This window comes from Gorilla gorilla, chromosome 1 (genome assembly GCF_029281585.2).
Source record: "Gorilla gorilla gorilla isolate KB3781 chromosome 1, NHGRI_mGorGor1-v2.1_pri, whole genome shotgun sequence".
Lineage (NCBI taxonomy): Eukaryota > Metazoa > Chordata > Mammalia > Primates > Hominidae > Gorilla > Gorilla gorilla.
Genome location: NC_073224.2, coordinates 18,581,604 through 18,606,781, shown reverse-complemented (window position 1 = coordinate 18,606,781; position 25,178 = coordinate 18,581,604).

The window sequence follows — 25,178 nt, the reverse complement described above, 5'->3', positions numbered from 1 at the left end:
AAGTGGCACTTAGAGCTGTTGCCATAAAATAGCACCAGAGAGTAAGCATGCCCTCTGGCCATGCAGCTCGCTGCCATTTAGCCATCTCTGTGTCCCTCCCTCCCTGGGGTGCCCAGTCCACACCCCAGTTCTCCAGCAGCCCAGGCACATTCTCCTGGCTCTGACCCCTGTCTGGTGGTGGCTGGGCAGCCTCTCTTGAGTGTAGGGCGGTGGTGCTGGCGCTGGTGGCAGCTCTGTGTGAACTGTGTTCCGTGGGGGTGGGGCACCTTCACCCTTCCGTGTATACCCATGTTCAGGTCGTAATGAGGAGACTCCTGTGGGAGATTTGATTGTGCACTCCATGTCACTAGCTACTCTACGAGCAGACACCATTCTTCAGGTTTTTTCCTTAGTTGCTTGGAAGCTTGACCTTGCCTGCATGTATTTGGAGATGAAAACAGAAAGGGGGGGGAGGACATCGGCTTGTGTGAAAGACCTAGGAAGACGATGGAGGAGTGTGTGCGGCTTCCCTCACGTGTCAAGCCTCCTGGCTCCCTCAGGTGGAAGGGGCATTTTATGGCCAAGGAAATTCAGTGAGGAGTGAAGGAGTGAAGGGTGAGGCTGAGCCCACCAGAGAAATCAACCCCGGCCCTCCCCTCCCCAAGGGTCACCCCACGGCAGCGCACCTCTGTTCTTGGTGCGTCTCGCTAGTCTTTGATTCATTCTTCTGCCGTCTTCACCCAAGCCTCGCTGGACTAAAGAGTGACAGTTAATGCACATGGAGCATTTCTGTTCCAGCAGGTCACGTCTCCCTGTATGGTTCCTTTGCTGAGTCCTCAGCATTGCCCTGGGAGCTGACAACCATCGGTCCCCCTTTTGTGATGGGAAAGTGACACTCTGAGAGCTGTGGTGACTCTACAGAGTGTGGAGCCAGGTTGACCCTCACTCCGTCTGCTCCAGGGCTTCCTGGTTCTCAGCCACTGCTGCTTCTGAACTGCTACAGGCCAGGCATTGTGCTAAGAACTGGGCACGTGTTACCCCAATGTGGTCTGTGCCCTTGAGGGTGCCATGACTGAAACACGTTGGGGGCACAGAGCAGGCTGATTCTCCGCCGAAAGAAAGCTCCAGCCAGAGGCCGAGACCCCGTATGGGGGAGGTGGCAGTCGCCATTGCTGCTGGACTCAGCAGCCCCCAGACCCTCCACCTTGCTTGGCAGGCATCACATGCACCTGGCTTAGCACATCCCTGCAAACATAAGAGTCTGAGCCTCCTCAAGAGGCTGCAGTCACACTGCATTTGACCAGGACTTGCCAACCTGCAACTCGCCCTGAGAGCCAGGTATGCGTGTGTGTATCTGGGGAGCACGCCCCAAACGTGAGCAGGGACAGTGTTCCCAGCTATCCGAGAGGTCATGCCCAAGCCAAAAGGAAGGCTCTAGCTCTTAAACATGAATAAGTTTATCCTTTCATTTCCACAGTGTCTTATGCTTGCTTCTGTTTTCTCCAAGGAAGTATGGTGCCCACCTACTCCTCCAGCCTGACGATCCATGTGAGGGTTTCTTGTTCCCAGCCCAATTCTCATGTCCCACCTTTCTCCACTAAGAAACAGCCAAATTTTGGCAAGAGTCGTGGTAGAAAAAAAACAATAATTGGGCAGATGAGGATTTTTCGCTTTTTGACTAGTTCTTTCTCTAGACTTTCCTGTCTTTTTAAAACTTCTTCTAGCTTCCCCCTTGAGAGCTCCTTCCCAGTGGGTAGACCACGGAAGGAATGAACAGGGGATGGAAGCAGGGGATGCAGTCCCTATTATTGCAATAGATTAGAAAGATGGGCCCAGAACAATTTCGTACGGTGTTCAGTGTAAATTGAAGATCTGGAGTTGCAGGATTGTTGAGGCAATTTTTAGTTACTTTGCTCCATCTAAACACAATGCCATAGGATAGTGTGACTTTATAGCTTCATCTCCTTATCCACATCAGAAGTACAATGTCCACTTAATACATATATACACATATGTATGTATACACATATACACATATGTAGACACATATACGTACATGTGTACACATATACATATGTATGTATACACATACATGTATGTGTACACATATAAATATGTATGTATCCATATATATGTATACATATATGCATATATGTATACACATATACATATATGTGTACACAAATATGTATGTATCCATATATGTATACACATATACATATATGTATGCACATATACATATATGTATACATATGTACATCTATATGTATACAGATCTACATCTATATGTATGCACATATACATATATGTATACATATATACATATATGCATACATACATACATCTATAATACATAAATGTATGTGTATATCTACACATACAGTGTGTGCACATGTATATGTATGTACATATATATGCATATATATACACATACAGTGTCCACTTAATATATCTGTCTATCTTGTGTGTATGTGTGTGTAATACACACATGATAAAATACAGAGTCTACCACATGATGAGCCTCTGCTAGGTCCTTAGCAATCAAACCACATGTCCAGTCCTGGCCCCCATTCTACAACAAAACACATGGGGTCCAGGAGGGCAAGGATGGTGGGTCCACATAGAAACCAGGTGAGGGAGGAGCAGTCCACAGGACTGGGGTAATGGGCTGGTGAAGCAGTGTTCCAGGAGGGGAACTGCCACTCACAGGGCTGCCCTGGTCGCCCTCGGGATACAGCCAGACTTGATCCGAGTGGCTCCCAGGGCCGAATGGGGACCGCTGGGTGCATATCCCAGGAGGCAGCCTTCAGCTCAGTGGGGAAAGCAGTTTCCAACCTTAGAGCTGCCCAACACTAGCACAGGGCACCTGAGAAAGGAGGGGCCCCTCTGCCTTTACTCAGTATCTCCCACTAGAGGCAGCTGGTTCCTGCAGGGAACTCTGGTGGGGGGTGGGGGGTGCTGGTTCTCAGTGGGCAGGGGTGACCCTACTGGGGTCAGTGGGCTGGCAATGCTGGTTTTCACTAAGAAGAGTTGAAAATAGCCAGGAAGCTAAGCTCTGGCTCCTGGGCTCCTGGGCAGATGCTTAATTAGGAGGAAGAAGGAACCAAAATCATGAACACAATGGCTCTCTCAGGGGGAGGCCGTCACCCTCCAAGCTCTTCTTCCCCTTCCTCAAATGGAGATTCACCCTCACTCCTAGTTCAGGAGAGCCGCCATTCATGATGAGGAAATCCGTGTCAAAGAAGCTGGAAAGACTGCTCTTCATTGTGAAAATTTTGTTTCCACCGCTACATTACATTGTTTCTTCTTGTTTTCCCTTCCAATTTCCAGTTAAGAATCTTTCACAGAAAATTTTTAATTTTATCAAAAACTGCACAGATATCACACAGCTGCACCCCCATTTGGTGACACAAAGCATACCCTCCTGTGAAGATTTTCACTTTACGCCAAGGCATGATTTTCACTTTACGCCAAGGCAATAAATTTTTACAAATTTTGTATAACAGGAGCTGAATTCTGGATTCTCAAATGTGAAATGTGGCAAAAAAAAAAAAAAAAGATTTAATTCAGGCATTTTGTCATGTGGTTCTTATTTCTTCAACCAAGTTTGTTTACAGTCACTGCCTTTGAAATACAGTCAAATACATTCTGTTTGCTTCTCTCTGGTGGTTTTTCTTTGTGGGTGGCTGATGAGGGAGGGAGGATACAGGACAGGACGCTCATGAAAGTATGATGGGGTCTGTTGCTGGAAATGAATAGCGAGGGAGGTCGGCCAGGCCTGAGAAACCCACCACCAGGCTCTCTGGAAGATGAAGAGGGAATGACAGGGCAGGGGGGTCTTCAGGGGGTTCAGGCCTGTGCTAACAGCTTAGCTTCCTCAACCCTGCCCCCGATCCTGGGAAAAGTCAAGGGGATCCCCACAGGGGTCTTCCTTGTCTCCCCTCCCATCTTCCCTCCACCATCAGACTGGATTCTGCAGCCTGTACCTGCAGCCTGTATTGGCTGCTGTTATTACCACAGCCCTGTGGGCCTCCACCATTCTCCTCCCACTCCTCAAAAGGTTCCAGAATCTGGGGTGAGCGCTCTTGTCAGAAGCTGGAACAGGAGGAAGCAATGTTCAAGAGCACTGGTGTGTGCAGAATGCCAAGGACCCCAGGAGAGCTGCAACTGCCCGCTCGTGACTGTGGACGCTCACCATGTCCCCAGCTCTGCCAGCAAATGCCACCCAGTCAGATGCTTTCATGATTGCAGTTCAAAACGAAAACAAAAAGGGCATGATATTGGCTTTAGCAGCGTTATCCTGACAGTCACAATGTGGACATTGTTTTTCTTACCGTAGAAAATCTCTGTATAAAATGAGATGACAGATCCCACTTTCCAAGATTGTTTTTTTTTTTTAATCACAAATGATTTTGAGGGCTGAGCACAGTGGCTCACAGCTGTAATCCCAGCAGTTTAGGAGGCCAAGGCAGGAGGACTGCTTGAGGCCAGGAGCTTGAGACCAGCCTGGGCAACATAGTGAGACCCCATATCTACAAAACAGAGAAGATTTTGAGAAGCTTGTGCTTCTCCATCTAACATAGGAATTCAAGTGTTTTTACAGCACATTATAACAAACATTATGCCTTGTTTTTCTACAAGCCAAAAATAATTTTCAGTCTTAAAATGTTAATGATTTCAAATCTTTGCAGACCCTTTAGTAAGCACTAAATTTACCTTTACTTTTGTTGTGTTTATCCCTGATGTAATGATTTATTTTATAAAATCAGAGCCTTCCCTTCACCACTATCTTTTATATGATTTCCCCTCATTTTCTTTTCCACATTTCATGGCCTCTGACTCTGTCCTTTGCAAATATCTATTCCTTCTCTTTCTCCCTCCCTCCTCCTCCTCCCTCTCTTCTTCCCTTCCCCTCTTCCCCTCCCCCACATTCCTTTGCTGAGCACAGATAATCCATGTCCCCAGATGTCCCCCTCTGGATGCCCGTCCCCCAGCACATCACCTGGCATACAGGTTCTCCAGCCTCAGGGTTCCCACAGTGCACAGGGACCTTCCCCTCTCAACGGTAGTAGGGTGAGGACATAACCTTTTGTATCCAAGACATTTTGAGGGTAGAGACATCCATAGTGAGGAAAAACTCCAACAAGGAGGATTCAAAAGACCGTTTATAGATGAATAGGATGATGGGATTTAGTTTACTGATCCCAGGGCCCAGCCTTCCCTGCCACATTGACTGAATGCTGATCACATCTCCCAGTGGTGCTGGGGCGCAGTAGCTCACGCCTATAATCCCAGCACTTTGGGAAGCCAAGGCAAGAGGATCACATGGGGCCAGGAGTTCCAAACCAGCCTGGGAAACATAGTGAGACCCTGTCTCTGAAAAATAGAATTTAAAAAATTAGCTGGGCTGGGTGCTGTGGCTCACACCTGTAATCCCAGCACTTTGGGAGTCTGAGGTGGGTGGATCGCTTGAGGTCAGGAGTTCAAGACCAACCTGGCCAACATGGCAAAACCCTGTCTCTACTAAAAATACAAAAATTAGCTGGGCGTGGTGGCACACGCCTGTAATCCCAGCTACTAGGGAGGCTGAGGCAGGAGAATCACTTGCACCCGGGACGTAAAGGTTGCAGTGAGCCGAGATAGCGCCATTGCACTCCAGCCTGGGTGACAGAGCAAGACTTCTTCTCCAAAAAAAAAAAAAAAAAAAATTAGCTGGGCATAGTGGCATGCACCTGCAGTCCCAGCTACTTGGGAGGCTGAGGCAGAGGATCGCTCAAGCCCAGAAATTCAAGGCTGCAGTGAGCAATGATTGCACCACTGCACTTCAGCTTGGGCTGAAGGATCACTTTAGCCCAGGATCACTTTAGCCCAAACAAGACCCTGTTTGTTTAAAACAACAACAACAATAAAAACAAACAAAAAAAACAGAACCATCTCCCAGGGGTGTGGGCCTTTGGGGACATGCACAGGAATACACACAAAAAAAGACAAATATGTTCTAGGTTGAGCAGAAGAATAGTACAGGGCAAGTGGACTAAGTCATTCATTTAAAAAACTTTAATTGAGCTCTTCCAAATCAGTAGGCACTATGCTAAACACTAAGGGTATAAGCAAGGACAGTCTTTGCCATCAAGGGCTGTCAAATAGTGGGAGAGACACAAACACAATATCTCATGTGGCCAGAGTAATAATAGTATGTAAAAATTAATCAAGGAATGAAGCCCGTATTTTCTCAACCACAAATTGGGATACATGAATCGTGTTCTGTCTCTGGGGCAGAATATTTTAAAAGTAATTGTTATGGGAGACTGACGGCCAGAGAGAGGTCAGGTGTGGATGTTATTCTACAAAATGAGTAGACTCGTTTTTTGGAACAGACCCATGTGACACTAGCTGATTTAGGGCCAAAAAGCTCAGGGATTTGTCACTGGGAGGATCTTGGGCCAATAGATATGAGCCTGAAAATTCTGCCCTAGTTAAAGCACCCTGACAGTACCAGGCAAGAGAATGTGAAGTCAGTGGGTGCAGCGCACCAGCATGGCACAGGTATACATATGTAACTAACCTGCACAATGCGCACATGTACCCTAAAACTTAAAGTATAATAAAAAAAAAAAAATTTCTGGTTCCAATTACTGGGGAGGCTGGAGCAAGAGGATCACTTTAGCCCAGGTGGTCGAGGCTGCAGCGAGCTATGGTCACGCCACTGCACTCCAGCCTAGATAAGACACAGTGAGACCCTGCCTCTAAAACTTAAAAATTAAAAAAGAAACCTGCCTAAAGGAACAGTAACCAGTCTGGAGGGAGGAGGCTCTCGATCCCGAAGAAGCCAAAGGTTACTGGACACGGAATTTTTCTGTGCCAAGCATTTCCCAGTTAGGCTGTGGCTGATTCACCCTCTCTGTCCCCCTCTCTGTCCCCCTGTCACACTCTCCTCAGTCCCAGGAACTAGAAAAAGATGGAGAGCTGTCCTTCCCTGAGTCACCCCAACCCTTAGCAGCAGTCTGGCCTTATGCGGCCTGAGTGAGGCCCAATGCTGGTAGCGGCTCTGTTCACACTCACCCTCCAGCAAAGCAAACGTCGAGAGACCAGGAGAGGGGAGTCCAACCCCAAAACGGAGAGCCAGTGCCTGCGAGAATAAGTGTGTTCATGGAGTTAACAGGATGGAATACTTCAAAATCCAGGATGCCCTGAAACTATATGTACATCTATTAGGTATCAATTAAAAATTATCTTTCTTAAAAAAAATAAAAATAAAAATCCAGGATTGTTGTCCTGGCATGGATGGAATGAAGAAGGGCCCAGGAGAGTGGGAAGGTGTAGGCAGATTTGTCTGATTTTAACAGAGTTAAAACAAAAAATATGTAATTAACAACCTGCTCCCAAACCAAATTTTCACCCTCCCCCTTTCCAGACTGTCCACCTTCTTTGAGATGAAGCCTTTCCCATGGCTTCCCAGCAGAGGGCAGCAGAGGACACCTTATGAGCCTCCGTCCCCTGCACACAATAGTGCATTCGTTCAACAAATGCCTTCGGAGTTTGGAGTGGACAGTGTTCCAGGCACTGTGGACACTGCCCTAAATAAGACAGACGAGGTCTCTGCTGGTCCAGAGCAAGGGGAGAGAACAATAAGCAAAGTCATGGAGACTATAGCACCTTAAAGTGATGGGGACAGGAATGGAAAAGGGGCTTGCTGATTCCACATTTCGGCTTCCAGCCAGTGTTTACCAGTACTTGTTAGGGGCCGGGCTCTTCTGGGGACAGTCACCAACACAGAGGCCCCTGCCTTCATGGAGCTTACGTTCCAGCAGGAGGAGAGAGCACCATAAACACAGAAAGGGTCGCAGAATCTTTTTTTTTCGAGACAGTTTCACTCTTGTCCCCCCAGGTGGAGTGCAATGGCGCGATATCAACTTACTGCAACCTCCACCTCCCGGGTTCAAGTGATTCTCCTGCCTCAGCTTCCTGAGTAGCTGGGATTACAGGCACGTGCCACCACGCCTGGCTAATTTTTGTATATTTAGTAGAGACAGGGTTTCACCATGTTCACCAAGCTGGTCTCGAATTCCTGACCTCAGGTGATCCACCCGCCTTGGCCTCCCAAAGTGCTAGGATTATAGGCGTATGCCACCACACCCGGCCTCAGCAAAATCTTTTAAAGGACACGGAGTGTTACGGAAAAGGAAAACATAGAGCAGGATTTGGGGAGTGTCGGGGAGTGGGGAGCAGCAGGCTGGTGTAGCCAGGCTCCCTGAGAGGCCAGATTGGAGCAAGGTCTGACAAGAGGGACTGCCAGGTGACTCCAAGGACCCACCACAGTCTGGTCCTCAGCCGTTCTATGTTGGAATCACTGCGGGTGCCAGGGTTCCACCCGAGGCCGAGGTTGAGGACCTCTGGCCTAGAGCAAGGTTTCTGGGCAGCCCTGTCTCTCACCCCTTATGCCTTCCTCTCCATTTTACAAATGAGAATAGCGACGCTCAAACACGCTCACGCCTCCCTAAGTAAAGGACGGTCAGGATTTGAACCCAGAAGTATTTGAACCCAAAACTCCCATGTGTCCTCAGCATCACACCCTCTCCCAGACCACGTGACTCGTCTCTCTTTTGGAAAATATCTAGGAGCAAATGGCTCTTCCTGCCACTACACCCAACAAACATCTGGATTGTTCTGTGTCATTGGTTAACTTGCAGGGACACAGTCAAGGTGGTAAGGAGGTCGTGCCTCCTGACCCGGGACAGCTTAGCCTTCCCCCGACCCATAGGATGCTGTGGGTCACCAACAGGCAGCAGGGACACAGTGGAGCCACCCAAGCTTCTGAGGTCTTCCCTGCCTTGGACCTTTATTGCCTCCAATGCACAAGATGCCAGGGAGCTAAGGATGCGCTCTCAGAAGGAGGCGTGAGCTCCAAGATGGGGCGTCCAAGCCCACCTCCGGCCCAGTTGATGTTGGCAAAAAGACTTTAATTAATTTCTTTATTTTGGGGCACAATTCCAGCAAGCTTAATTGGGGAATTCACGTCTCACTTGCGAGCCTTTCCTTGGCCAATGTGGTGGCATGTGCGGGAGATTGGCGGCACCCACAGACTGCTGTGAGATGGCGAGAAGCAAAGCCGGGCTGGGGGCTGCAGGGCTCTCCGAGGACCCGCACCGCTTCTGGTGACTCTGGCCATGCACAAGAAACCATGGGGCACGGAGCACAGGTGGCCTGGGGCCTTGTCAAGCCACAGTGCTGACTCCTAGTGTCCCGAGGGTTTCGCACTTGCCTTTTGGTACCTGGACGACCTGGGCGTGCAGGTGGCAGCGCTCAAGACTGCATCTGTAGCCCTGAGTTCAGGTTCAGCCTCTCCGCACATGCTCTGCACCCTAAAGGAGTCAACAGCCTTTCTGGGCCTCATTTCCCCCGCTATACAGTGGGCCTAAGAATACCTGCCTAGCTTTCTTCCCAGGGTCCTTGTGAGACATCAGGAACTGGAGTGCCCAGGTACTAGAGTCCTCACTGAAAGCACCTCCTCTAGGGCCTGGGAGAGCTGGGAGGTGCAGAGTAGATTTCGGGAGCCAGTCCTGGATCCCTCCTTCCTCCTGCCTCCCCACCCCTAGCCCTGCAGGGTTCAAGATCACTTAAACCTTAAGAAATCCCTCTCCTCTTAAATCTGTGTGTGCCACCAGCTGCCCCTCTTTGTGGAAGGTCGATCCTTCCTTTTGGTAATAAGGAACACTTGCTACTTAATGGTTTACTAATGCCTGCAAATCTCCTGGTTCAAGAGTAGGAGCTGAGAATTCGCTAGATATTCGGGAGAAGGGTACAGCACACCCAGCGGGCCCAAAGCTGACTGTCCGCGTCTGAGTGATTATCCGGGAGGCACTGCCTCCAAGTCAGACCAGAAGGCTTTGACTAGGTGTGATGACTAAGACTGTACCACAATAGGGAGTGGACATCGGGAAACACGACCTGGCTGCTGGCCACCTGGCAGCCGGCCACTGAGCAGGATGTTAGACTCCTCCAGTCACTGCTTGGCTCTTGCAAGTAAATCACAAGGTTCTTCTGCCTTTGCACAGGTCTAAACGCCAGGGAGACAGAGCGAGGAACAGGCCCCAGGGTGGTTAGCCCAAGAGGACTTTGCAGGGAGGATGATGCATCTTTCTTTCTGAATGTTTTTTTGGTACGAGGGTAAACAGCATTCGTTCCAGAATGGTCCAGGTGAATCTTGCCAAGAAATAGCAGCCCAGATAGAGGGACCCCTCAGGGCTTCTGCATTATCTGAGGATTGGCTCCCACAGGAGGAGTGAGTTACAAATAATGGATTCTTCCTTTGCTCCTGCAGACAGTAGACTTGATTGACATTGTGATCAAGTGCCTGCTGGAAGGAACCCCAGGCAGCAGGCACTGCTTCCCCTGATGGGATCTGAAGGACCCTGAGCATCCTCTCTACCCAAAAGAGACACTTACCACCACTGCCCCCACCTTAGATCATCTCTGCTTTCACTCTCTAAGCCTCTCTTATTTAAAACTATCCCCAAAGATAACATAGATGAACTTTCTTCTATTAACTGTTTAATGACAATTAGTTGCTTGTTGTCATTCATTTTCATTCACCTGGTTAGTCATTCAAGGAAGAAGCAGCTTTAACTATTTCCTGAATGCCAGCATGCCATGACCAGTAAGACCCAGGCAGAGGCAGAAATGATTGGCTAGAGTGTGCTGCGGTGAGTTCCAGGGGGGTGACCAGAAGAAAACTAGGACTTGAGAGAAGCTGAGCCAGCCAGGAAAGTGGAGGAAGGCCTTCGACACAGACAGGGAGTGAGCTAAGGTGTTGGGAGGGAGCCAATGAATGAATGGGGTTGGGTGGTGGGGGGAGTAGTTGGATATGAGTCAAAAAAGTGGATTAAGCCCCAGTGCTGAAGGGCCTCATGGGCAGGAAAATCATTATTTCTTCTGTAGGGCAGGAATTCAGGGCTCCACTTGTAAGGAAAATATTGTTTTGTGTATGTATATGTGACCTTCTTTTTCTTTCTGGGAAGAAGTCCATAGATTTCATCAGTTACAAAGGTCCCATCAACCTGCAACTGTTTAAGCTTAAGTGTCCTTGCCCCAGACTTTAAATTTTTTTTTCTCAGTAAACTAAGGGATGTTTACTGTAAAAGCATTGACTTGTTTGTGATGCTTCATGTTGGGCTAGAGGTGAGGTTTGGGGATCCACACTTGGAAGACTATATCAACTCTACTTAGAGATGCTTTTGATGTCCCTGTGATACCAACGAGTGAAACTCCTGTCATTGTAGATGACTGTCAATAAACATCCTTGCCTTCCCCATTTTGCTGTTGGCACAACCTGTTTTTTTGTTTTGTTTTGTTTTTTGTTTTTTTTAAATTACCAAGGCCGGGTGCAGTGGCTCACGTCTGTAATCCCAGCACTTTGGGGGCCGAGGCGGGCAGATCACGACGTCAGGAGATTGAGACCATCCTGGCTAACATGGCAAAACTCCATCTCTACTAAAAATACAAAAAATTAGCCGGGCATGGTTGTGGGCGCCTGTAGTCCCAGCTACTGGGGAGGCTGAGGCAGGAGAATGGTGTAAACCTGGGAGGCAGAGCTGCAGTGAGCGAGATCATGCCACTGCACTCCAGCCTGGGTGACAGAGCAAGACTCCATCTCAAAAAAAAAAAAAAAAAAAAAATTAGCAAAAGATACTTGGACATGTCATCATAAGAAATTCTCATTAGTATTCATGCTTTTCATAAAATGATGAAATTGACCTTCACACGTCTTCCTTCCCTCCTCCACCCCCACCACGAGAGGGCATTGACTTCCGCCCTCTGAGTCTAGGAGAGGTAAGCACTGTGCATCAATTGAGTTTTACTTTCAGAGCTTGGTACAGTTTGGATATTTGTCACCTCCAAATCTCATGTTGAAATGTGATCCCCAGTGTTGGAGGTGGGGTCTAATGAGAGGTGCTTAGATCATGGGGTGGATCCCTTATGAATGGCTTGGTGCCATCCCCTTCTCAATAAATGAGCTCTCATTCTGTTAGTTACCTTTAGGTTTGGTTGTTTAAAAAGGGCCTGGAGCCAGGTACGGTGGCTCAGGCCTGTAATCCCAGCACTTTGGGAGACTGAGGCAGGAGGATCACTTGAGGTCAGGAGTTCAAGACCAGCCTGGTCAACATCATGAAACCCCATCTCTACTAAAAATACAAAAATTAGCTGGGCTTGGTGGCAGGTGCCTGTGATCCCAGCTACTCAAGAGACTGAGGCACAAGAATCGCTTGAACCCAGGAGGCAGAGGTTGCAGTGAGCCAAGATTGCACCACTGCACTCCAGCCTGGGTGACTGAGCGAGACTCTGTCTCAAAAAACAAGAGGTTGGGGCCAGGCTTGGCAGCTCATGCCTGCAATCCCAGCACTTTGGGAGACCCAGCCAGGTGGATCACTTGAGGTCAAGAGTTCAAGACCAGCCTGGCCAACATGGTGAAACCCTATCTCTACTAAAAATACAAAAATAAGCTGGGCTTCTTGGTGGGTGCCTGTGATCCCAGCTACTTGGGAGGCCAAGACCTGAGAATCTCTTAAACCTGGGAGGCGGACAGGGGTTGCACTGGACCAAGATCATGCCACTGCACCCCAGCCTGGGTGAAAGAGTGAGACTCCATTTCAAAAACAAGTAAATAAAATAAAGAGAGACTGGCATGTCCTCCCCTCTCTCTCTTGCTCCCTTTCTCTTGCCATATGACGTGACAGCTCCCCTTCCCCTCCTACCATGATTGGAAGCTCCCTGAGGCCCTCAGCAGAAGCAGATGCTGGTGCCATGCTTCTCTGCAGCCTGCAGAACTGTGAGCCAAATAAACCTCTTTTACTGATAAATTACCCGGTGTCCGATATTCCTTTATAGCAATACAAAATAGATTTATTCAGAGCTCTTTCTAGGCCTTTTTACATACATGCAGCCTTTTTCTTTTTTTAAAACATTAATTGGATCAGATTATATGTATTTGTCACTTTTTCTCTTATCATTGATCTTTATTTACATGTGTCTACGCTATTTTTAAATGATGTAATATATGCCATAGTATATATGTACAAAGATAACAAAATTATTCCCCCATTGATAAGCTTTTAGAATGTCTGACTTTTTTTCTTTTTTTTTTTTTTTTAGATGGAGTCTCTCTCTGTCTCCAGGCTGGAGTGCAGTGGCACAATCTCAGCTCACTGCAACCTCCGCCTCCCGGGTTCAAGTGATTCCATCCCTTCCTCTTGGTGTATAGATGTATGACATTTAATCACACTTGTAGACTCCAGTAATCACCACCTCAGTCAGGACGTGAAACTGTCCTATCTCCCCAAAGAAACTCCCTTATGCTACTCCTTAATAGCCTGGCCCAATATGTTCTTGTTTCTTCTTAAGATATAAACATGTATGATAAATTGTGTAAATTGTACTATCAAACATATAAACTGTAAAATAAAAAATAGCTTAAAAATTCATTTTTACATAATAGCTTTATTGAGATATGATTTAGGAACCAAAAAGCCTACCCATTTGAAGCGTAAGGTTCAGTGGTTTTTAGTATATTTATGAGGTTGTATAATCATCACCATAATCTAATCTTAGAACATCTTTTTTATTCCCCAAATAATCCCCGTCAACAGCCACTCCTCACCCTTCATTCCCTCACCCTCTAACCCTTGGGAACAGCTCATCCACTTTCTGCCCCTGTGGATTTGCTTATCCTGGACATTTCATATACGTGATATTGTATAACATGTGGCCTTTCGTGGCTGGCTACTTTTGCTTAGATTCTTCCATGCTGTGGCGTGCATCAGTACTTCAATCTTGTGGCTGAATAATATTCCCAGGTAGGCATACATCACATTTTATTTATCTACCCATCATCAGTTGATAAACATTTGGTTGATTTTCACATTTTGGCTATCACAAATAGTGCTGCTATGGGATTTGTGTACAAGTTTTTGTGTGGATTTAATATATTTTCATTTCTCTTGGTAGACGGCCAGGAGTGGAATCTCTGGGTCATGTGGTGACTCCACAGCTAATCTTTTGAGGAACTGCCAGACTGCTTTCCAAAGCGGATGCACCGTTTCACAATCTCACCAGCAATGAATGAGGGTTCCAATTGCTCCTCATCTTCGCCAACAGTTGTTATTGTCCCTTTGATTCTGAGTGGGTATGAAGTGGTGTCTCACTGTGGTTTCAATTTGCGCCTCTCTGATGACTAATGATGTCAAGCATCTTTTCATGTGAGATCTCTTTTCAAAAACTCACTTTAAGCCTGGTGCAGGGTGCATCCCTGTAGTCTGAGCTACTCGGGAAGATCACTTGAGCCCAGGAGTTCAAGGCCAGCCCGGGCTACATAGCAAGACCCCACCTGAAACAAACAAACCTTACTTTAACTCTTAGGTGGAGAAAGTATGGAACAGAGGCAAGTGTGGCTGCAGAAAAGCCAACCTGCACCCACCAGGCATGAGAAGGCCAGTGCCGGGTCTGGACTCACTGAGGAAGAGAGGGGGAAACTCATAAATTAGGATCTATTTTGTAGGAAAGAGTAAGAAAGGGCAATTCCCAGGCCTTGGCGAGTCTGTGCAGGCTGGGGTCAGAAGCTGAGTCCCTCACTTCCAGAGTGGCACAATGTCCTTTACTCTTATTTAAGTCACTTCGTCTTGCCTTGTCACTTAGAGCACCACCGAGGGCTTTTAGAAGAGTTCCTTAGTGTCAAAGATTCGAACCTGCCATGAGGAGAGGACTTGGACTAGTTCGATGTACAGTTTAGGGGTCAGAATTAGAGGCAGATTTGGGCTCCATACAAGAAAATTTTGTCTAATGGTCTGAACAATCTGCAATGAGCTTTACCACTCCAGCAGCTGTGAATCTGTCCACCAGATGGTGAGCTGTCCGTGTGTTTTAGAGGGGCTGCCCTCAAAGGAAGTGATGGCCAACTTGATGGATGGTGAGGTCTACTGTGACCCCAGACTCACCATCCTTAGGATGAAAGTTGAGACTAGATACTGTATTAAGACACCCGGGTGCTTTCACATGGAGGTACATTATCTGGACCTGTTAATGATTACTGATTGGGAGACAGTGGGTCCTCAACACAGTTCTGGGTACTCTGGGGTTGCAGAGAAGCTTAAAGATAACAACAGCTGACATCGTTTTAATGCCACTTATTAAGAACCACACATTCTACTAAAGGCTTTAACACACATTAATTCTTTTTAATCCTAACAACAACGCTTTGAAGTAGGCACTCTTATTATCACTAATTGGCAGATGGAAAACTGAAGCACAGAGAGGTTAAGTAACTTGCTCAAAAACACATAGTTCGTAAGTGATCAAGCCAGGATGTGAATTCAAGCAGCCTGATTCCATGGCCCATACTTTTAGTAATTACACCTCATGGCTAAGATGTGGCTGCAGGTAGATTTTAGCCAACCTGGAAAAACCTACTTTCATTCTATGGAACCACTTAGAAAATACACAAGGCTGTCTAACAAGGAGCCAGAGATCCACGTGCTGACGGCGTGGATGGGCTGCCCTGCCCACTGGAGCCCAGCCCTCAGTGCTCTCAAAGACACAGGGACACCTGGCTCATTTAGAGGCTTCCAGGCTGGGCGTGGTGACTCATGCCTGTAATCCCAGCACTTTGGGAGGCTGAGGCAGGCAGATCACTTGAGGTCAGGAGTTCAAGACCAGGCTGCCAACATGGCGAAACCCTGGCCTCTACCAAAAATACAAAAGGGTGTGGTGGCGGGTGCCTGTAATCTCAGCTCCTCAGGAGACAGAGGCAGGAGAATCGCTTGAACCCAGGAGGCAGAGGTTGCATTGAGCAGAGATCGCACCATTGCACTCCAGCCTGGGTGACAGAGCGAGACTCTGTCTCAAAAACAAAAACAAAAACAAAAAAAAGGCTTTGAGTTAGATTCCAGAGGGAAAGCAGCCCCAAAGCCCACAGGGTGGCCTGCCTGGCTGAGGACCAACTGACCTGTGGAGACGCCAAGGCCAGCCTTGCCGACCCTGTCTCACCTTGCTTGAACTGTGGTTCTCAAGCCCTGCAGGTGGTCAGGCCCTTGGAGGCCACAGCACTTGTTAGAGAACACCAGGCACTGTTGACAGGCCACTGGAAATACCATAAATGTCTATGTGACCGCAGACACAGCTGCACCGAGTCCAGCATGGCCAGGTGGCTGCCGATGCTAAACACGGACATGCTCGTGGGAGCGGAAACTCCATGCAGAGGAAGGCCCAGCTGTTATTTCTCCTATATTATTTTTTTCAGACTGGGAAAATAAAGCCATTATTCTATCACCCCCCTCACCCGTGGAAGTTCAGAGTTCAAGGGAGGGGACTGGAGAGCAAAGGCCTCCAGAGAGCAGGCGAGGGGCTGCCAGGGCCACTGAGCCTCTGCAGGGTGCTCGGCCACCATGTCTGGACAGAGCTTGGCCCCTCTCGTCAGGCTTCCTGGGTGTGCCTCCGTGATTCCTCCCTGCCCTGCCCCACTCACACCTGTCAGCAGCCTGGTGGTGAAGGGGAAGATTTCTCTGCTTAGCGGGCTGGGCTGTCTTTATGCCCAGCCGGACGCATCCTTGCTAGGCATTGAGTTGACAGTGCAGCCGCCCCGGCAAAGCTGGGGTCTCGTGCGCTGCGGTACGGGCATCTTCCAGCAAGAAGGGTGAGGAGGTCCCCAAGGTCTTTCCAGCACCCCTGGGAGAGACGGGAGTCTGTGAATAAAGCCTTGGGCACAGCTGAACGAAGGACTTTTTCTCTCAGCACAACTAATGTGAGAACACCGTCACCTGCTTCCATCTCTGGGGAATGCATTTTCTGAACAGGTGCTGGCCCCAGTCCTCCCCTCCACACCACCTCTGCTTCAAATGGGAAATCTAAACCTCTCAAGGCCCGGAGGCTGTTTGTTTCTCTCTTATTTCTAAGGCATCCACCCATGAGCGCTAGAGAAACCTACCTTTCCTGCTGTTGGAGCCTTCTAGGACCTCCCTGTCTCAGAAAACTATGACCAGCACCGTGCTCATGATCAGCGGGCTGGTGCGCAGTGGTGGGGATGGCCTTAAACCCCGACTGCCCAGGTAACACCCTCATTTCAGTAATGGCCCATCATGATGGCAGGCCTTAATGGGAGGTGTGGTGGGCAGAATGAGGAGCCCCGACCCCGAAACAAAGAGGCCCACCTCCTAATCCCCGGGACCTAAGCCTATGTTACTTTTCATAGCAAACAGGAATTCAGGTAGCAGAGGAGTTCGGGTTGCAATCAGCCGTCTGTGAGGCAGGGAGAGGATCCTGGAATATCCTGTGGGTGCAATGTCATCACAAGGGTCCTTGTGAGTGAGAACCTTTCCCAGCTGTGTTTACAGCGGAGACACGGCTGTGAAGAAGGCAGGAGGTGCAATGTTGCTGGCTTTGATGATGGACAGGGGGATGTAAGCCAAGGGGCATGGACACCTCTAAAAGCTGGGCACGGTGTGAAGTGGAATCCTCCCTCAGAGCCTCCAGAAAGGACTGCAGCCCTACAGACACCTTTACTTTCGCCCAGGGAGGCCGTGTCAGACTTCTGACCTCCAGAGCTGTAAGGTACTACATTTGTGTTGTTGCAGCCACCAAGTTTGAGGTCATTTGTTACAGCAGCAACAAGAAATCAATATGGAGGTGATTCCAGGCCCCGGAGGGATTCTGAGGGCAGTGGGCACATTCAGGAGTTTCAAGTCAATACAGTGGTGACAGGTGCCCAGCACCTTACTTCCTCGGGGCGAATTTGCAGAAGAGCGGAGAGAGCAGGTTTCAATGCAAAGAGGAAGAACCAGGAAACAGTCACATCAGAGCATCTGCTTTTGTCCTTGCCGAATGCACAGGCACAGATCAGCTTGGAGAACTCCCTTTTGTGTTTCTGTTTCAAGGAACGGAGCCCTCATTTCTCCCTGTGCTCGTGAGGAACAGGAAGTCAAATGAAAGTTTAAAAGGATGACGCGGCTGGAAAAATCATTGTAATCGTGAGTACTGTCTCAGGGGCAGCCTTTAGACTTTGCCCAGTTTATCTGTCACCAAACAAAGGATCATAACAGGGACAGGTCCATTGTGATCTGTCTGCTGGGAAGAGCCTCACAGCCAGGGTGGAGACACAGAAAGAAAGGACAGTTGGGATGCACATGGAAGGCAGACCCTCCCTCTGGGTGAACAGCCTGGCACAGGGCCACTGTAGGAAGATCTGGCACCTCTGGGCCCTTTTTCTGCCTCTTCCCTCCCTCAGGCTGAAACTGCATTTAAAGGAGTGGAGGCAGGGCCTGGTTGTCAAACTGACAGGCCACATACCCAGAGGGAGGAAGTCGCTCTCCAATGGAGAGATGATCTCTGGCCGTGGAGTCAGTACTTCTGAATTTCCACCAAGCTCTGTTATTGACGATGATCTCGAGCAATCGTGGGTTCCCCTTGAGCCCTGGGTTCTTTATCTTTTTTTTTTTTAATTATTATTATACTTTAAGTTTTAGGGTATATGTGCACAATGTGCAGGTTAGTTACATATGTATACATGTGACATGCTGGGGTGCTGCACCCATTAACTCGTTATCTAGCATTAGGTATATCTCCTAATGCTATCCCTCCCCCCTCCCCCCACCCCACAACAGTCCCCAGAGTATGATGTTCCCCTTCCTGTGTCCATGTGTTCTCACTGTTCAATTCCCACCTATGAGTGAGAACATGTGGTGTTTGGTTTTTTGTCCTTGTGATAGTTTACTGAGAATGTTGATTTCCAATTTCATCCATGTCCCCACAAAGGACGTGAACTCATCATTTTTTATGGCTGCATAGTATTCCATGGTGTATATGTGCAACATTTTCTTAATCCAGTCTATCATTGTTGGACATTTGGGTTGGTTCCAAGTCTTTGCTATTGTGAATAGTGCCGCAATAAACATACGTGTGCATGTGTCTTTATAGCAGCATGATTTATAGTCCTTTGGGTATATACCCAGTAATGGGATGGCTGGGTCAAATGGTATTTCTAGTTCTAGATCCCTGAGGAATTGCCACACTGACTTCCACAATGGTTGAACTAGTTTACAGTCCCACCAACAGTGTAAAAGTGTTCCTATTTCTCCACATCCTCTCCAGCACCTGTTGTTTCCTGACTTTTTAATGATTGCCATTCTAACTGGTGTGAGATGGTATCTCATTGTGGTTTTGATTTGCATTTCTCTGATGGCCAGTGATGATGAGCATTTTTTCATGTGTCTTTTGGCTGCATAAATGTCTTCTTTTGAGAAGTGTCTGTTCATATCCTTTGCCCACTTTTTGATGGGGTTGTTTTTTTCTTGTAAATTTGTTTGAGTTCATTGTAGATTCTGGATATTAGCCCTTTGTCAGATGAGTAGGTTGCGAAAACTTTTCCCATTTTGTAGGTTGCCTGTTCACTCTGATGGTAGTTTCTTTTGCTGTGCAGAAGCTCTTTAGTTTAATTAGATCCCATTTGTCAATTTTGGCTTTTGTTGCCATTGCTTTTGGTGTTTTAGACATGAAGTCCTTGCCCATGCCTATGTCCTGAATGGTAATGCCTAGGTTTTCTTCTAGGGTTTTTATGGTTTTAGGTCTAACGTTTAAGTCTTTAATCCGTCTTGAATTAATTTTTGTATAAGGTGTAAGGAAGGGATCCAGTTTCAGCTTTCTACATATGGCTAGCCAGTTTTCTCAGCACCATTTATTAAATAGGGAATCCTTTCCCCATTGCTTGTTTTTCTCAGGGTTGTCAAAGATCAGATAGTTGTAGATATGCGGCGTTATTTCTGAGGGCTCTGTTCTGTTCCATTGATCTATATCTCTGTTTTGGTACCAGTACCATGCTGTTTTTGTTACTGTAGCCTTGTAGTATAGTTGGAAGTCAGGTAGCGTGATGTCTCCAGCTTTGTTCTTTTGGCTTAGGGTTGACTTGGCGATGCGGGCTCTTTTTTGGTTCCATATGAACTTTAAAGTAGTTTTTTCCAATTCTGTGAAGAAAGTCATTGGCAGCTTGATGGGGATGGCATTGAATCTATAAATTACCTTGGGCAGTATGGCCATTTTCACGATATTGATTCTTCCTACCCATGAGCATGGAATGTTCTTCCATTTGTTTGTATCCTCTTTTATTTCATTGAGCAGTGGTTTGTAGTTCTCCTTCTGAAACTATTCCAATCAATAGAAAAAGAGGTACTCCTCCCTAACTCATTTTATGAGGCCAGCATCATCCTGATACCAAAGCCGGGCGGAGACACAACCAAAAAAAGAGAATTTTAGACCAATATCCTTGATGAACATTGATGCAAAAATCCTCAATAAAATACTGGCAAACCGAATCCAGCAGCACATCAAAAAGCTTACCCACCATGATCAAGTGGGCTTCATCCCTGGGATGCAAGGCTGGTTCAATATACGCAAATCAATAAATGTAATCCAGCATATAAACAGAACCAAAGACAAAAACCACATGATTATCTCAATAGATGCAGAAAAGGCCTTTGACAAAATTCAACAACCCTTCATGCTAAAAACTCTCAATAAATTAGGTATTGATGGGATGTATCTCAAAATAATAAGAGCTATCTATGACAAACCCACACCCAATATCATACTGAATGGGCAAAAACTGGAAGCATTCCCTTTGAAAACTGGCACAAGACAGGGATGCCCTCTCTCACCACTCCTATTCAACATAGTGTTGGAAGTTCTGGCCAGGGCAATTAGGCAGGAGAAGGAAATAAAGCGTATTCAATTAGGAAAAGAGGAAGTCAAATTGTCCCTGTTTGCGGACGACATGATTGTATACCTGGAAAACCCCATTGTCTCAGCCCAAAATCTCCTTAAGCTGATAAGCAACTTCAGCAAAGTCTCAGGATACAAAATCAATGTACACAAATCACAAGCATTCTTATACACCAATAACAGACAAACAGAGAGCCAAATCATGAGTGAACTCCCATTTACAATTGCTTCAAAGAGAATAAAATACCTAGGAATCCAACTTACAAGGGATGTGAAGGGTTCTTTATCTTTTATGGAAAGAAATGACCGACTGCCAAGAGTGGCTGGAAGGGCCTGGGTGCTTGCTGGGTGCCAACAACCCATATAAGACAACAATAACCCATAAGAGACAATAACCAACAATAACCCATAAGAGACAATAACCAACAATAACCCATAAGAGACAACCAATACAGAAATGTTCACAATTTTGGAGGCCAGGCTTCTGAGGCTGCACTCCCTACAGAGGCTCAGGGAGAATCTGTTCTTCACCTTTTCTCACTCCCAGGGGCTGCCGGCGTTTCCTGGTGTTCCTTAGCTTGCAGACGCATCTCTCCAATCTATGCCGCCATCTTCACATTCCCTTCTCTTCTCTGTGTGTAAAATCTCCCTCTGTCTTTCTCTTTTTGAGGCAGGGTCTTGCTCTGTTGCCCAGGCTGGAGGGCAATGGTTCAAACGTGGCTCATTGCAGCCTCAACCTCCTGGTCTCAAGTGATCCTCCTGCCTCAGCCTCCTGAGTAGTAGGTACTACAGGAATGTGCCACCACACCTGGCTAATTTTTCAATTTTTAATTTTTTTGTAGAGAAGGAACCTCACTGTATTGGATAGGCTGGTCTCGAACTCCTGGGCTCAAGTGATCTTCCTCCCTCAGCCTTCCAGAGTGCTGGGAGTGACAGGTGGGAGCCACAGTGCCCAGCCTGTCTCTCTTTTATAGGGACACTTATGGTTGGATTGAGAGCCCATTTGAATAATCCAGGATCATCTCTCCATGTCAAGATACTTAATAATAATTGCAAAGAATATTTTTCCTTATAAGGTAACATTTAAGGCTCTAGAAATTAGGACCTGTGATCTGAGAAACCAAAATAGACACCCCTTTATCAACTAAGACCCTGAGGTTAAAGAAACAAAAGGTACTAGGAGTTGAGGGTTCGGGGCCCAGCTGGCATGGAAAATTTCTAAATTCTTATGGCTGCAAGGAAAACCACTGTCTTGCAAAACTCCCTAACAATAGAAGCTATCAGGCAAATGATCAGATCCTGCCTAACTCGGCTTTATACCCCAGACCACTACAACTCTGTTGGACAGAGGACCAGCCTTACAAATGTTCTTTTCTGATAAACACCTGCAGACTTGAAGCCAGTTTCAGCAGCCTATAGAGGCTGCACACAAACTTTGTGTCATATAGTTCACCTTCTGACTTGAGCCAAATGCCACCTCATTTTAATGCTAAAACCTTGCCCCAAAATGAACATGGGATGTATGTTATATATATGGTTACCCATTGCACATGTGCTCAACTCCCCTCATAAACATGCATAGCTTCTCCCCCAAACCTGCTGAATATGTATTATTTTTTGGTGTAATGCAGACCTTGTTAGGCATAAAACCCAGCCTCTCCGTTCCCCTCTGAAGAGCGCACTTTCAGTCTACACTGGAGATGATCTCTTCCCAGTTTGCAAGCTGATGCTACCAATATAGCTCTCCTTCCTACTAGTTAGCCACTCTGATGGCCTTTTGGATAACAGACCTTAATATCTTTGGTCAGGCCATTATTCAGCCTACCAGAGTCCTCCCTTGGGTCTCCAAAGATTCATGTCTGTTCCACATGCAAAATATATTTACCCCATTTCAACGTTCCCAAAAGTCTCAATCCACTACAATCAACTCACATCCAAAATCTCATCTAAATCTCATTAACTCAGAAATTCCAAATCACAGCATCTGATTAAGATATGGGTTGGACTCTGGATCTGATTCATCCTGGAAAAAAATTCCTTTCTATCTCTGGACCTGTGAAACTAGAAAATCAATTTATTCCAAAAGCAATGTTGGGACAGGTGTGGTATAACAGCGAAACAATGATAGACTCTCCCATTCCAAAAGGGAACAGTGAAAGGAAGAAAGGAGTCATGAGTCTCACGCAATGAAGGACTCCAGCAGGGCAGGAGTTCCATTAGGGCATGTTCCATTAGGGCTCGGGGCTGGTGATAACCCTCTATGGCTTGGGCTCCACCCTATGGGCTCATGGCTTCTATATGAGAGATTGGGACCTAACATCTTTGCCTGGCAATTATTCAGTCTACTATAAATATAGGTTGGTGCAAAAGTTATTAAACATAATGGCAAAAACCCCAATAAATTTTGCACCAACCTAATACTATCCAAGTGTCAGTTGATATTATTGTATCAACTGTATCAAAGTGTATCTATTTGTTTGCTTATTTTTGTAGAGATGAGGTCTTGTGTTGCCCAAGCTTGTCTTGAACTCCTGGCCTCAAGCGATCCTCTTGCCTCGGCCTCCTGAGTCGCTGGGATGACAGGCATGAGCCACCCCGCCCAGCCTCAGAATGTATTTTTTTTACTAAAAGTATAACACTTTCAGCACAGTTGTATCTTAGCGATCCCCAAGACAAGTCTGACTGATGGGCATTGCTCAGGCCATCTGGCCCTTATGGAACTAAACTTTCTGGCCCCTTCTTTCTTTCTGGCCTGCAGGTCAGCTCCGGCTGATGCCTGGTGTGGGTGGGATTATGAACAGAGGCAGAACTGATTTGAACTGGACCCACCATCTCTGGGCAGCCCTCCACAAGCCATTTCATTCCTTGAGCACATTGTAGCCTTTCCAGTCTCTCTCTAGGCCCCGTCTCCCCGAATGCTTGGGAGCAGGATAAGGGATTGAAGCCTCCTGTCCTGAAGCTGTTTACCTGTTTGCTCACAGCACCTGCCAGGCCACCGAGTCTGAGCAATTCTATGGTCATCCTGCCCTCTCCAAAGAGCAGGCTTTCCCATGGGGAGACACTACAGAGTCTCACATGAATGACGTCCCTGTCTGCTGCCTCTTGCGTGGTCCTTGCCATAAAGTCTTTCCACAAACGATGGTTGGAAAGACCTAGACTTTGAAGAGGCCAGCATAGTCCCTGCAGAAGGAGGACAGAGGCAGGTTGACACGGGCCTCCTGGTATGAAAGTTCCTGGGATCTGTCTCCTTCCACAATGACAGCACCACAGCAAATCCAGTATCCTCAGGCCGAGAGGGTGATGGAGCTGGCTTCCATTCTCAGGCTTAGCTTCTCCTTTCTCTCCAGCTGCGTTCAGCTGCTCACTGATGCCCATCTGCTGGTTCCCCTGTTCACTGACTCCTCTGCCTCAAATCCCACCTGTCCTGGGTGCTCAGAGCCTCCCAGGCTGAATGCCAGTGTGTCCCAGCCTGGATGCCAGCATGCACGTGGTTTAATCCTGAAGGCAGTGAACATCTGTGTGTTTTCCTAACAGGAGGATGCCTTCATACAAAGCTCTCAGGGAAAAGCATTGACAAGCTTATTGGAGGGGGCTCTGCATCTCCAGGATGGCAGCGTGACCCACCCGAAGAGTCCAGCCAGGCATCGGGAGCACAGGTGCCTTCCACTAGAGCGTGCTGCCTGGTCCACACATGGACACGGGTGCATCTGGCTCTCTGGGTCTCTGCCTTCTCTTGCTGCCTGTGAGGCCATCATCTGATTCTCAGGGCAGTGCGCGGTTAGTTAGTAGTGGATGAGTCAAGTTAATGAAGCTTAATAATCAAGTTAATGAACCGTGGCTCTCCCCTCTGGGAGACACATTGTAGCAGCAGCCACCACAGGACAAGTGATTTTAATAACACCACAGGTGGCATGCCAGCAGGACAGGTGTGGACATGCTGAGAGAGGCTTTTCAAAATCTCTCCATTTCATTGCCCAGGCAACAGCTCTTGGAAAGACCTGGCTTTGGACCCAGGCCGCTGACGTGCAGGCTGTGTCCATGAGCTTTCCCATCTTCTCCTTGCTCTAAGGGTGTCTCCCATGGACACGTCAGAGAGGCCCTCCCTAGAATAATGCACCCCTGAGACGGCCTCACAATTTGGATTTGCTGCCTTTGGGACTAACTTGGCTAAAATTAAAACAAAAACAAAAACAAACAAACAAAGAAAAAAATGTGTTTGGGGAGAAAACATCTGAGTTTTTAGAGCAAGAGAAGGAAAGAGAGGAAGGGAAAGAGAGAGGCAGGTTGAGAGAGAGAGGGAGGGAGGGAGAAAAAGAGAGAGAGGGAGAGGGAAAGAGAGAGGGAGCAGGAAAGAGAGGTTGAGAGAGAGAGAGGAGGGAAAGAGAGAGGCAGGTTGAGAGAGAGGGAGGAGGGAAAGAGAGGCAGGTTGAGAGAGAGAGAGGAGG